This window comes from Cetorhinus maximus, chromosome 4, assembly GCF_964194155.1.
Source record: "Cetorhinus maximus chromosome 4, sCetMax3.hap1.1, whole genome shotgun sequence".
Classification (NCBI taxonomy): domain Eukaryota; kingdom Metazoa; phylum Chordata; class Chondrichthyes; order Lamniformes; family Cetorhinidae; genus Cetorhinus; species Cetorhinus maximus.
In genome coordinates, this window is record NC_135882.1 from 16,704,626 (window position 1) to 16,719,355 (window position 14,730).

Sequence of the window (14,730 nt, forward strand, 5' to 3'; positions counted from 1 at the left end):
GAGCCCTCCCAAAGTCCATTATTGAAACTACTGCACAGAGCCCTCCCAAAGTCCCTTATTCAAACTACTGCACAGAGCCCTCCCAAAGTCCTTTACTCAAACTACTGCACAGAGCCCTCCCAAAGTCCCTTATTCAAACTACTGCACAGAGCCCTCCCAAAGTGCTTTACTCAAACTACTGCACAGAGCCCTCCCAAAGTCTCTTATTCAAATTACTGCACAGAGCCATCCCAAAGTCCCTTATTCAAACCACTGCACAGAGCCCTCCCAAAGTCCCTTATTCATACTACTGCACAGAGCCCTCCCAAAGTCCCTTACTCAAACTACTGCACAGAGTCCTCCCAAAGTCCCTTATTCAAACCACTGCACAGAGCCCTCCCAAAGTCCCTTACTCAAACTACTGCACAGAGTCCTCCCAAAGTCCCTTATTCAAACTACAGCACAGAGCCCTCCCAAAGTCCCTTATTCAAACTACTGCACAGAGCCCTCCCAAACTCCCTTACTCAAACTGCTACACGGAGCCCTCCCAAAGTCTCTTACTTAATACTATTTTTTTGTGGTGGACCTGATCGATTATTAACAAGGCCTTTATTCTGCCCTATAAAGATTTACTTATTTGAAATGCTCCCTAAACATTGAGTTCTCTGCCTAAACCTTAGTTGAAAATCCCACATTTAATGTTGTTCACCTGCCATTAGTTTCTTGAGCCTTTGCACATGAATTTTACCTCCTCCTTTCCTATTGAATCTGAAGCTGTTCTTCCTGACAGGTTTCATCTTCCCAAGAACCCTTTTACCTCTAGCCTTCAAAGCTAACTTGCAGAAGTTTCATTCATTTCTGTCATTCCTTTCAGCATTTATTAATGACCAAAACTGTTCATAGGACCGGTTGCTGCATATAATGAAAATCCAGTCTGTCTTTCCTTACTCCTTATCAAGCTATTGTTCATGAAAGCAACTTCATTTCTATTTCCACACACTTGCATTCCAGCAGAGTCTTAATTAAGCAAGGTTAAATGAAAAACCCAAATCAGTTATGCAGCATGTTATTTGTTTTAAGTATCTACCAGTTGCTCTCCCACAATGGCCGAGGTCTTATCTGCTCATGGACCTTTGCTGGGCTAGGTACAGCTGTCATCACCTGAGGGTTATCATTCCACAGAATCGCTAATTCCTAACAAAGGACAGGAGTGACAGCTGAGTGAGACTTGTTACAGTTTAGGTCAGACAGCAAGGTTTCAGATGAGTTGCAGTTTACAAAGCATGGAGGAGAGCCCTGGAAGACTGGAGCCTGGAGGTGACAAAGTGAGAGTAGCATGAGAAGATGGGACGAGACAGGGACAGGAGTGGGTGAATTTACTGACATGAATTTGAAAAGGAGGGGCTATAGGAACAGAGGTTCGTCTCCTAGTTGCTATCCCTGTTTCTGACAGCATGTCTGGGCAGGCTGCATCTTGACAGCCAACTGGCTGTCCTAGATATATTAAATCCAATATTACTTAACAGATTTGCTCATCACCAGCTGTTTACTCCAGATCCACATGTGAAGTAGGCATGCTCACCATGAGCTGACACCAATCCAGCTCCAGCATGCGCAGTGAAAGATTGGCCAAGAGTAAGATAGCTTAGTGGTTAAGGAAGTGGCCTAGTAACTCAGAGGTAAGTTTTGAAATTCAGTACACCTGGTAGTGTGGCCTGTACCAGTAGAAACTGACAAGAAAATCTGCTGCAATGCATTTTTTAATATTCATTCATGTGCTGTGGGCGTCACTGGCTGGGCCAGCATTTATTGCCCATCACTAGTTGCCCTTGAGAAGGTGGTGGTGAGCTGCCTTCTTGAACCGCTGCAGTCCATGTGGCGCAGGTACATCCACAGTGCTGTTAGGGAGGAAGTTCCAGGATTTTGACCCAGCGACAGTGAAGGTCATAAAAATCCAACTAGTTCACTTATGCCCTTCTTGGAAGAAAGCCTGACACTCGTACCTCGTCTGGCCTACATATCATTCCAATCCCCACATGAAATGGTTGACTTTTCGTGCGCTCAAGACAACGAAGGAAGGGAAATAAATGCTGTCTTGTCAGTTAATGCTACTCCTAGGCCATCCAACCACACTATTTATTATCAAAAAGTGGAACAAATATAGAAAGCCAAAAAATTTACTTTATAATCTGAACACTTTCTCAGCAGTGTGGGTTTATGTATGTGAGTGATACATCTCCCACCATCTACTCTGTCCTGTTTGTCTATTCCATTGATACCGGATACCAGTCAACATCAGCATCCAGCAATTTGGAAACACCCTGCTCACAAATATAAAAACACCCCACAAATACGCCGTGTGCCAAGTACAACCTTTCTTGAGTCAAGGATCAAATTTTCAGCTTGAAGCAAGGGTATAAGTCCACACATGCCCACCGTTTTAGAAATCCACTGGATTCTTTAGCCTCTTGTGTTTAAATCCCTTTCAAGATTTTAATAAATTAAGGAGGAGCTTGTAACTTGAAGGTAAATTAGATGCTTATTTCGTGACCTTGATTGGTCATAATCAATGTTTGGCTTTAATCTCATATATACCAGTCCTGAGGAGCCTAAGTGCTGAATGAACTGACACTTCATATTAGGATTTATTTCCTGTATGGTAGCATTGGGGAACAACTACAAAGAGTAGATCTGTGAATGGTTGGAAAGGTTTTCACTGTCATTGGGGGTGGCCATTCCTTTGAATGCCTTAAATAATTGGCCTTAAAAATTCAGATTTTTAAAAATACAAACAATTTATGTCCATTTGTATGTTTTTGCTTTTGCTAAAAACTGTGAGTCAACAACAACGACAACTTGCATTTATGTAGCGTCTATAACATAGTGAGACGTCCCAAGGCATTTCGCTGGAGTGTTCTCAAACAAAATTTGACGCTAAGCCACAAAATGTGATATCAAGAGAGATGACAGGCTGAAGAGGTAGGTTTTAAGGAGTGTCTTAAAGGAGGAGAGATGTAGAGAGATTTACCTGGGTGGGGCGGGGGGCTGTGATGGTTTGGGGGTAGGGGTGAAAATTCCATAGCTTGGGGCCTAGGCAGCTGGAAACACAGCCAACAATGGCGGCGTTATTAAACTCGGGGATACGCAAGAGGCAAGAATTGAAGGAATGCAGAAATTTCGGAAGTATGAGGAGGTTGTGAAAATGGGAAAAAGGATAGAGATCAAGTGAGCTGGAAATTCTGGAGAAGGCAGGGAATCTAATTGCCTTCATGATGGGTTTCCTACATTGATGCTGTCGAGTGTTATGTGCCGCATCTAGTATCAAGGAAATTGTGGTCGCAAAATAGCCAATATTAACAGAGAATAGTGATAACTGTCAGTTGAGTGACGTGGTGTTCTTCTGCATCCAGGGCTTGGCCTTGAATTCAGACCTGACTAATGAATCCAGAAAACTGCCTATACTTCAGGAATAGTTAGCACTTAGCTCAGCTGGCTGGGCAGCTGGCCTGTGATAGAGTCTGATGCCAACAGCATGGGTTCAATTTCTATACAAGCTGAGGTCATCCATGAAGGCCCTGCTTTCTCAACCTTGCCTGAGATGTGGTGACCTTCAGAATAGAATCATTGCTGGTCATCTCCCTCTAATGGCAGAGCAGCCTATGGTCCTCTGGGCTATGGTGGCTTTCATTTCAATTAATGCCAAATTGACAATCACACTCAGGAAAGGATGAGTGGGTTGCTAGTGTGGAAATTGGGAAACATTGCACCAATATACTTGGGGTGCTTTTTGGTGACTGGGAGTAAAGGCACACTTGGGGAGACTTTCAAGAGCTGGGCCCTCATTCCTTGTCTGAGACAACCAGTAGTTGAAAGTTTGGCCTAATTAACTTGTACATAGACCAACACCCCCAACAAAACAGGTAGGCAGCTGCATTGTTACACAGGCTAGGATACTATGCCTGGTTTAGGCACCCTGATTGCAAGTTTCAAAGAGAAATGGATAGAGAGTGCGCAGTGCACGCCAGTCCCATTTCTCCAGGGATTGACAGAACTAACAGATCCTTAAAGGCAATGTCTAGCCAAAGTTCTGACACAGGAAACTGGGGAGCTGCAAATGGGGATTCCTCCTTGAAGTTCGCTGACTGCCGACAAAATGTTAACGACCCAGAAATGGCTTAGGCCTCGTGACTGCCCCGTTGGGGAGATATGGTGGGTGCATGGCTGTTGCCATACCCATTCATCTTCCCAATTGAAAATCCCTCCTGCAGTTTTTGTGGCAGAGTAAAGGAGATGTTGCTGGGCATCTTGCCCATAGTTAGAATGTGTAGCACACTACCACAAGTTGAGGTGAATAGGATAGATACATTTAAAGGGAAGCTAGGTAAGCACATGAGGGTGTAAGAAATAGAAACATATGTTGATAAGATTGGATGAGAAGCCCAAGATCAACCACGGTCTTATTGAATTGCGGAGCAGGCTCAATGGGACATATGATTGACTCTGGGCCCTATTTGTTGTATTCTTGAGGAAAGGGTGAGAGGAGGAGCATAAATACTGGCATAGACCATTGGGGTCAAATGACCTTTTCTGTGCTGTAAAGTATGTAATCTTTGAACAGGAGGTGCTTGAGAATTATATTGATTGTCCTAAGTGGGCAATTCTGCACCACCAGCATGTCCCCTAACCATTAATACCCCTCAACATAATGACCAAAAAAACCTTTTCCTTTGCTTAAAAAAATGACACAGCTCTGAAGTCTAATTGAAATGTCTGTTGATAATGTGTGTTTCTTTAACTGATTATCTCAGCCAACCTGAGCCACAAGGTAGGGGACTGTTGCGGTCTTCAAAGTGTGAATAGTCATACACAATGTTTTAAAAATAATATGGTTTTTATAAACATGGATCATGGGGAGATCACTGCGGTTAAAGGACATACTCAGTGATGTATTATACATGACTCACTTGATAGTCAAACAACCCTCCCAGTGGAGCACCACAGAGCAGCGAAACCTTTCAACGCAGTTTCTGCTGAAGGCCATAAATTTGCAGACATTTGGGTGAGAACATTGAACTACCTTTCAGATTGCCAAACACGATATGACTCTGACTTTTTTTTTTGTGTATCTCAGGCAGCAGTATGTGTGCAGATGTGAAATGTTTCATGTGAACTGAATTACTGGGAAATGGGTACTTTCCTAGCCCGGCTACATGGTACACGAAAAGTAAAGCAAGGGGCTGCCCCCTTTGACACCAGCACCTCTTTGAGATGTGTAGCCTGAGAAAGAAAATGAACAGTGAACTCCAAAAGACGCTGAACGCTGGCTTTAAGTACTGGAAGACATTAATCATTGTGACCATTTCTAATCTCAAGACCACAACATTTACAAGTAACTCTCAGAGGCCAGGTTGTCACTTCTGAGTATCAGAATTTTGACATCTTTTTAAGCTGTAGTCTCTGCTGCTAGTGGCTTTAGTGGGCAGAACACCATGACACAGAGAACGGGAAAGTAGGAAGTCACTTGGGCCAGTTCCTGGGCTCTGTTGATTTAGCTGGTATTAGCTTTTATAAAAATTCACCTGTGGGATGTGGACATCATTTATTGGCCTGGTTGAAAGGGCATGTTTGAGAGCCAACCACACTTCTGTGGGTCTGGAGTCACATGTAGGCCAGACAAGGATGGCAGATTTCCTTCCCTAAAGGGCATTAGTGAACCAGGTGGGCTTTTACAACAATCAACAAGGGTCATTATTAGACTTTTAACTCCTGATATTTATTGAATTCAAATTCTATCCTCTACTGTGATGGGATTTGAACTCTGGCCCCCAAAACATTACCCTAGCTCATCAATCCAGTGACAATACCACGACGCCACCACCTCCCCAGCCAGGTTAAGGACCTGGATGTCCAGTGAGCATTGGAACTGGAAAGACTATAAGACGTCGGAGCAGAAGTAGTCCATTCAGACCATTGAGTCTGCTCAGCCATTCAATGAGATCATGGCTGATCTGATAATCCTCAACTCCACTTTCCTGCCTTGTCCCCATAATCCTCGATTCCCTTACTGATTAAAAATCTGTCTGTCTCAGCCTTGAATATACTTAACGACCCAGACTCTACAGTTCTCTGCAGTAAAGAAATCCACAAATTAACAATCCCTTGAGAGAAGAAATTCCTCCTCATCTCTGTCTTAAATGGGTGACCCCTCACTCTGAGATTATGCCATCTAGTCCTAGACTCACCTCTGAGGGGAAACAACCTCTTAGCATCTACCCTGTCAAGCCCCTTAAGAATCATATATGTCAATAAGGTCACCTCTCATTCTTCTAAATGCCAATGAGTACAGGCCCAACCTACTCAACCTCTCCTCATAAGACCTGGCATCAACCTAATGAACCTTCTCTGTACTGCCTCCAATGCCAGTATATCTTTCCTTAGATAAGGGGACCAAAATTGTTCACAGTATTCTAGGTGTGGTCTAACTAGTGCCCTTGCATAGTTTTAGCAAGAGTTCCCTATTTTTATACTCCATTCCCTTTGAAATAAAGGCCAACATTCCATTTGCCTTACCTATTACCTGCTGAACTTGTATGCTAGCTTTTTGGGATTCATGCACGAGGACCCCCAAATCCTTCTGTGCTGCAGTTTTCTTCAGTCTTTCTCCATTTAAATAATATTAAGTTCCTCTATTCTTCCTGCCAAGGTGCATAACCTCACATTTTCCCACATTATATTCCATCTGCCATGTTTTTGCCCATTCACTTAACCTGTCTATATCCCTCGGTAGACCCTTTGTGTCATCCTCACCACTTGCCTTCCCGCCTATTTTTGTGTCATCCGCAAACTTGGCGATAGTACATTCATTTCCCTCAGCCAAGTCATTAATATTTATTGTAAATAATTGTGGCCCCAGCACTGATCCCAGCACTCCACTAGTTACAGGTTGCCATCCTGAAAATGCCCCCCCACATCCCAACTCTCTGTCTTCTATTAGTTAGCCAGTCCTCTACCCATGCTAATATACTAGCCCCAACACCATGGGCTCTTATCTTATTAGGTGGCCTTGTGTGTGGTAACTTATTGAACGCCTTTTGGAAATCCAAATATAATACATCTACTGGCTCCTCTTTATCTATCCTGCTTGTTACCTCCTCAAAGAATTCTAATAAATTTGTCAGGCATGATTTCACCGTCATGAAGCCATGCTGACTCTACTTGATTATATTTTGCATTTCTAAATGCTCTGCTATTACATCCTTTACAATAGATTCTAACACTTTCTCAATGGCAGATGTTAAGCCAACTGGCCTGTAGTTACCTGTTTTTTGTCTCCCTCCCTTTTTGAATAAGGGTTTTACACTGGCTGTTTTCCAATCCACTGGGACTTCCCCAGAATCTAAGGATTCTTGGAAGATTACTACCAGTGCATCCATTATCTCTGCAGCTATTTCCTTTAGTATCCTAGGATGCAACCCATCAGATGCAGGGGACTTATCGGCCTTTAGCCCCATTAGTTTCCCTGGTACATTTTCTCTAGTGATAGCTATGGTGCTTATTTCTCCCCCCCCCCACTTTTGCACCATGATTATTTAGTATTTTTGGAATGCTATTAGTGTCTTCTCCCGTGAAGACTGGTGCAGCGCATTTATTCAACTCCTCTGCCATTTCCTGGTTCCCCATTATTATATTCTCAGCCTCATTCTCTAAGGGGCCTATGTTTGCTTTAGGGCAGTGAGTGTGGGCAGAGGTGCATCCTGAGGCTTTCACCTCAGCAATGATGGCCTGTGTGACGAAAGTATAACAATTTTCATAATATTTTTCTGGTTTATTGTGAAGAAGGTTTATGGGTGTGATTATAGTTGGGTCTGTCTGTGATTTAATGATATTTGGAGTCAAGTAGGCTGCAAGCTTGGAATCATCAAAAGAAGCTAGGTGCTTGACATGCTAATGAGTAAACATGTATGTTGGCTTAGCATGTAAGGAGTGAAGGGAAATTGCATTTTTAGATAAATGAAGGGATAGTTTGGATTTCAAAGGGATCTTAGTCTGTTAAAACTAGCCAGATAAGCAAGGCTAAGGAATGTCTTTATTTTTCCCAAAGGTTACTAGCAATATTGGCAACATGAAAGTTTTTATATTATGAGGAAGATATGGTTTCAAAGACATATGGAACTTTATAGACTTTACATATTAAAAAGAGAGAAACATATATAAAGGAAAATGAAAGGCTATATGGGAGAAGGCCATGTAAGATCTAACAGGTGTATGTGAAATAGCCTTAATGAAGCCTCCAGCTATTTGTGCATTATTCTGCTATATAACTAAACTGAAGTTGGGGAAAAGCCACTTGGAATTCCTATCAAGTGGGTATTGTGTTAATTTGCTGGTTCTGTTTTAAATCTAAAATCTATTTTGGCTGTTGCCTTAAAGGGGGGGTAATTGGGGGTCAGGTTAATTAGGAGTTTTAGGAATTATTCTAGTCGCAAGTAATTGTAGTCTTATGCCTGTGTTTGAAATCTTTTATTTTGTTAATAAATATTGTAATTTAATTTTTTAAATCTCTAAAGCTCTTGGTGGACTTATTATTTCTAAATTCAGTGCACACATCTTCTTGTAATAAATACAAATTGCAAAACCGTTGTGAAAGTGCAACCAAGTTTCCCTTGTGGATTTGGACGGCACACGTCATCTGATACGTCATAACACCCAGATACTCTGAGAAGTTTTGCACAATTTTGCACAGTTTACGATTCTTTGGAGGATGCCTCTACCTCTCTGGGTGGGGCTATCGGGCACAAAGCCTCAGATGCTCCCATTGGCTCTCCAGGCTGCAAAGCCCACCCGCCATCCTTAATGGATTGGGGCTACAGGATGTGGCCTCTTAATTGGTCACCTCTTTAAAATCCCTTCCAGGGTCCCACCAGAGCCACTTCCAGGTTCCCAAACTGCAATTCAGCCCTAAGTCGGGATTGGGACTCCTGGAAACTCTGTAATGGGGATTCTGGAGGGAGGGAGGGAGAGAGGGGTGGTGGCCATGAAAGATCAGATGTACCAGGTGAATCCTTTCAGATAATTACCAAACAGAACAGCAATAAAAGAGCCTGTTGGAACTGGATCAGCACTCATCTGAGTAATTTGTCTAAAGCTATAATTATGGGTCAACAACTAAAATTTAGTGCAAATGCACCTCCGCTATTATAACCTGATGTGTCTAAGAAGTGATCCAAATCTCAGCTCCTCACTTTCCCATTTACAGGTTGTGCTGTTTCCTGGACTATTCATTCTAGATTTTAGTCAATAAAATGCAAGGACAGACGATATTAGCTTTTACAACAATCGGCAATGGTTTCATGGTCATCATCAGACTTTTAACTCCGGGTTCCATCTGCTGTGGTAGGATTCAAACCCTGGTCCCCAGAGCATTACCCTGGGCCTCTGGAATATTGGTCCAGTGATAAAACCACAATGCCACCACCTCCCCTATGGCGAATAGGAAGATCAAACTAGCCTCTGTTCTTGTGCCAAGAGAGCCAACTACTATCTATGATCTGGTAAAGAAATGGGAAAAATGTGTCTGAGCAGCCCTTTGAAAATGATTGAAGGTGGGTAAATCGAATGTCTTTGGCTCTGTGTAGTGTGCAGCTGAAGTTCTCCATTTACACCAAAGTATGCTTGGAAAAGGAATGCAAAAGTGAATTGTTCCTTGAGCGTTTGGAACTTCTCTGGTGATTTGATGGGAAAATGAACCCTTTTGACAAAGAAAGCCTTTAATTGTTTTAACTCTGGGTGGGTGGTTGGTGGGGTGAGTTGGAACTCAGGCCGGGGTCAACTGAGATCCTGGGCCTTATCAACACCCCTCCAGCCAATATCCTGCCTGGAATGGGCAGGAAGTGGGTGCCAGTATTGTGGCAAATTGAGCTTCCCATTGATATGGTGTGGGGGAGGGATTTCTGGCAGGGTCTTGGAGGAGGGAAAGGGAGATGGGTGTGTTCAGGGTCAGAGGTGTGTTCTGATTTGCACTGGGTAAGGCTAATGTGGACTCATGTGCATGCAGCCATTATTGAGCTAACTTTTCACCTCCCCAACTGAGAGGGCAGCAGAGTGGGCAGTGTATCAAAGTGCTCAGCTCTGGCAATATAGCATAGGGAGGCCAAAACTATCCTGTGAGGCCTGGAGGAGCAGTCTTGCTCCTTTGACCCCACAAAATATAAGTGAAACAATTTATCTTTCAAGTCCTTGAGCCTGATCGAGAACTCATAGAAACTTTCACATTCAAGCCCCCACAAGATTGGTCTGCACACTTAAAGAAGAAGCCTCCCAATTTTGGGCGAGTATAGCTAAAATGGCACATTAATGTCTTGGTAAATGATTTCAGACTATCTTTGCACTTTTTTTTTAATACTAATGGCATTTAGGTTTTGAATCCCTTTGTGGGAAAGTCCTTTGCTGCTGCCTGCTAGACAGATCTATGACTGGGGCAGCATAAATCAATGATCTATCAATGATTCTTAGTAACTCTCACACTGAATTGGTTTTTTGCAAGGGCTGCTCCCTATGGGTGAACATACAAACTAAAGGTTCAGTGCTAGAAAAGGAAATGCTTTGTAAATGGAAAACAAAATATTTGATATTGTAATGGAACTTATGAATATTGTACAACAGCGCACACCTTCTCGCCTTATTTCAGCGGAACTATATCAAGATCCAGAACATTGGCAAGGACGAGTGGGACTGGAACTGCAAGTCCTTTCCTGAGATCACAGCAACCAGTCTGCTCCTGGATACATCCATGGCTCCAGTATTGTGCTTCTCAATACAACAATTTAAGTGACTTCCTCTACTGAAGTGATAGGATATCAGCGCTGCCTCTCACCAAGATAGGCACAGGTATGAGGTTCTGATCAGATTAGAAAGCCTGTCTCCCAAGCCAGATGGTAGGTTCGACAAGGACCAGCAGGATACCACATACCACATGTTAACATGCTGCAATAAAAGCACTAATTATGACCAACAAAAGGTTTCGGAAGGTCCTGTGAAGAAGGAATGAAGCCCAGTTCGGACCTCAGGAACATCATCAGGTTCGAGGGGTATGCCTCACTGTGCAAAGCCACCTGAACTCAGGTCTGATATAAGAGAGATTGGTACTCCTGACCCCCTTGAAGCTGAGTCTGTTTTTGTTGACTTCAAGTGGCAGTGCTAAACAGAGTTCATTTTTCCCTGAATTAGCATTTGGCCAGCAACACCTAAATCGGAGCAGGAGTTCTTAGAGAATGAGAAACGGACAGATGTATCTGCCTTCCATGATTCTTCATGTTGTGAGGTAAATTTTTACCTTCACCATGCAAGTGGTAATCTGACAGAGCAGATCAGCCTTCCATTGTACATCACAGCTATTGAAATGAGTGGAATAGAAATCAATTGCATTCTATGACGCTCAGGCAATCAATCCGCTTTGCTGGCTTACTGACCATGACAGAGAAGAATGTACCTTGGTGAGTTCTCAATCTCTGCCAGGCTTTGAGTGAAAACAAAGGCCTTGCTCCAGGTTAAGTGTGGTTAAAGCAGTGGTCTTCACAAATCAGTTCATCTGGGATTAGCCCTACGCCCAAATTCCTGATTAGAGAATGATGCACATAATGTAGCACTGGAGAAGAGAGAATGTGCTGATTGTAAAGCATGTTATTTTCTCATGCAGTATAAATTGTTGCTCCCTTTGAAATTTTGTATTCTTGCATCTGTCCTGATGTGGACAGCAAAGTGGAGAGCTTGACAGCATTTCTCTTTTTGCAGAAATACTATTTTTTTTAACGAATTTGTGGTGGGGAAGTTGAGAATGGAAGTTAGATGAAATCAGGAGGTTGGCTCCACAACATGAAGTTGATTCTGACCTTTGGATGATTACCGACCCATCCCCACAGTGAAGGGGTACCAACCTCATTTACAATGGATCAGCAATCTGTGAGGCACTAAACAGCTGGCCAATACCAGGCTTACCCCCCCCCCCACCCCCCCCCCCCGCCCCCCCACCCCACCACCGCCCCACTCCGGTCACCAGTAAGGTAAAAGTGGGGGTGGGCTGATGTGATTGCAGAGTGCAGGCATTGCAGGGTGGTAGTAGCACATATTATTTCAAACTGATTTCAAACTTACCTTGTCTGGTCCTACGTCTGGCTCCATCACCCGCTCTGAGCAGTTCCAAGCTAAAATGGCAATAGTGATCCCCGGACTGTGACTTGCATGTTGAAAAGGATCTACCATGTGAAGCACACGGTTGCTTTGAGCACCTGACAGTAGGCTGCTTTCAAAATGACAACAGTTGCACTGTCACTGTTGGTGGACAGTAAGGCCACTGACCCTATTCTGAGATTGTTCCCAATCCATTAGCACCAGGCGGAACCAGTTGAAATCGACCCTCATGAATCTCTCTCTAAATGCACAACCTCAGCCTAATCAGTCTGACAGACTCTTAATACATCAACACACTAGATCACTAACCGCCTTCACTAAAAGAAGTGTTTTTTTTGGATCTGTACATCCTTAATCCTATTTTTAAATAATCAGCAATCCAATGAGGAAAATCAGTTTATCAGTGTTAGTTAATGGTAAAAATATGTGAAAACTGAAAGAATTTTCTTTGTCATTAATGATTCAGTGGGAGTCACTACCAGCTTTAACATTAACAACTCAGTCCAGCTTGTAGTTTTAGGAGGCTGGATGGAGATTGCCCCATTTTATTACACAGCAGGCTAGAGAAGGGATTGGTGTGAATGTCTGGAGCCAGAGCTGAAATGATAGCATGGACCCACTGCAGCACCCAATCCGTCTCCTGCCAACACAGCCCTGCCCTGCAATTAAATAGAAGCAAAAAATAATAATTTCCTATTGCAATGTCATTTCTGCTGCTGTAACACTTTAAACACGAAGCAGTCCTTTCAAATCAGGATTGTCTTCCTTTTAATGCACATTGCTTTCCAATTTAATTGGAAAACTCTTTCAAAGTGCTGGCACAAACATGATGGGCCAAATGGCCTCTTTTGCTTTATGATTCTATAATAAAATGGCAAAATATCAGGCTTCTCCATGAGTAAGCCTGAAGACCAATCTTCTACCTGCGATGATGATCTAAAGACATAGCAGGTTTGTTAACAATGTGCAATGGAAGTGGTGGATTCAGTGTGAATTGATACACTTTGGATTGCCTATAAGGCATTTTTACAATCCACAGATTCTCTGATGTTGTTTCGAGGGTGTGGTCCATGTGAGGTGCTGCCTCCCTTTTTTTGCACTCTTGTAGCGTGGAGTCAGTTCCTACAGGGCTATAGTTCTAACCCAGGGACCCAAGGGGTGTTTTTACAAAGTCGCGTTCGAACATAACTGGGAAAATTGAACATTTCAGTTTAAAGTCTCCGGTAATTTTGCATAACTGCTCTTGGCTGGCAACCAGTAAACTCATTTGCGTATTCTTTAAATATTGAAACTCGGCTCAGTAATCCAGGCTCAGCCAGTAACTCCTGTCCACATGTTGATGGGAGGAGCCCCTCCATGTGAGATCACTGACATCATATGTGAATCTCCCCATTCCCTAAAGGTCTAGTTAGCATGTTTATGCATTCTTCATAAATGCATGCGGCATGTATTAAGGCCTTGCCTTTTAAACTTGCACATGGTGGAAACCATGGGGATTTACCCACTTCCTCCATGTCCCAATTTGACCGAGTCCGATGTTTAATTGCAGGCAGCAAGGACACCTGTCCCATGTTGGCGAGGTCCCCTTTCAATATGCAGATTGAGCTTTGGTGACATCCTAGCTAGCTGTAAAGTAGATTTTTATTTACGATTTAACAAAATGGCATCAATTCCATACTTCCTTACATTGGATTTAATTTTAAATGTAGGCAGAAGTGCCGACCAAGGTATTTCATATGACTATACAATACAAAATAGTTTGCATATTTAAAGAGGATCACGGCAGGGGTTTAGTTGTGTTAACATACAAACAAGAAGCAGGAGTAGGCCATTCAGCCCCTCGTGCTTGCTCTGCCATTTAATAAGATCATGGCTGATTTGATTGTAACCTGAAATCTGCATCCCACCCTCCGTGGATAACCTATCACCCCCTTGCGTACCAAGAATCTACCACCTCTGCCTTAAAAATATTCAAAGTCTCTGCTTCCACCACCTTTTCAGGAAGAGAGATCCAAAGATTCACGACCCTCTGAGTGAAAAAATTTCACCTCATCTCTGTTTTAAATGGGTGACCCCTAGTTTTAGATTCTCCCACAAGAGGAAACATCCTCTCCACATCCACCCTGTCAAGACCCCTCAGGATCTTATATGTTTCAATCAAGTTGCTTCTTACTCTTCTAAACTCCAGTTGATATAAGCCTAGTCTGTCCAACCTTTCCTCATAAGACAACCCACCCATTCCAGGTATTAGTCTGGTAAACCTTCTCTGAACTGCTTCCAATGCATTTACATCCTTCCTTAAATAAGGTGACCAATACTGTACAGAGTACTCCAGATGTGGTCTTATTAGTGTCCTGTATAACTGAAGCATAACCTTCCTGCTTTTGTATTCAATTCCCCTCGTGATAAATGATAACATTCTATTCGTTTTCCTAATTACTTGTTGTACTTGCATACTAGCCTTTTGTGATTCATGCACTAGGACACCCAGATCCCTCCGCACATCAGAACTCTGCAATCTCTCACCATTTAGATAATATGCTTCTCTTTTATCCTTCCTGCCCA

General features: G+C 42.9%; 1 long non-coding RNA gene across 1 annotated transcript in view; it reads left to right on the forward strand.

The window, feature by feature from the left end:
- The window catches only part of LOC144679302 (uncharacterized), a 61,988-nt gene extending 50,158 nt beyond the window's left edge, over positions 1-11,830 (forward strand). Inside the window, exon 3 of the long non-coding RNA XR_013576310.1 lies at positions 10,667-11,830. This is a non-coding gene — a long non-coding RNA (uncharacterized LOC144679302). The remainder of the gene's footprint in view (positions 1-10,666) is intronic.
- Positions 11,831-14,730: the final 2,900 nt, after the last annotated feature.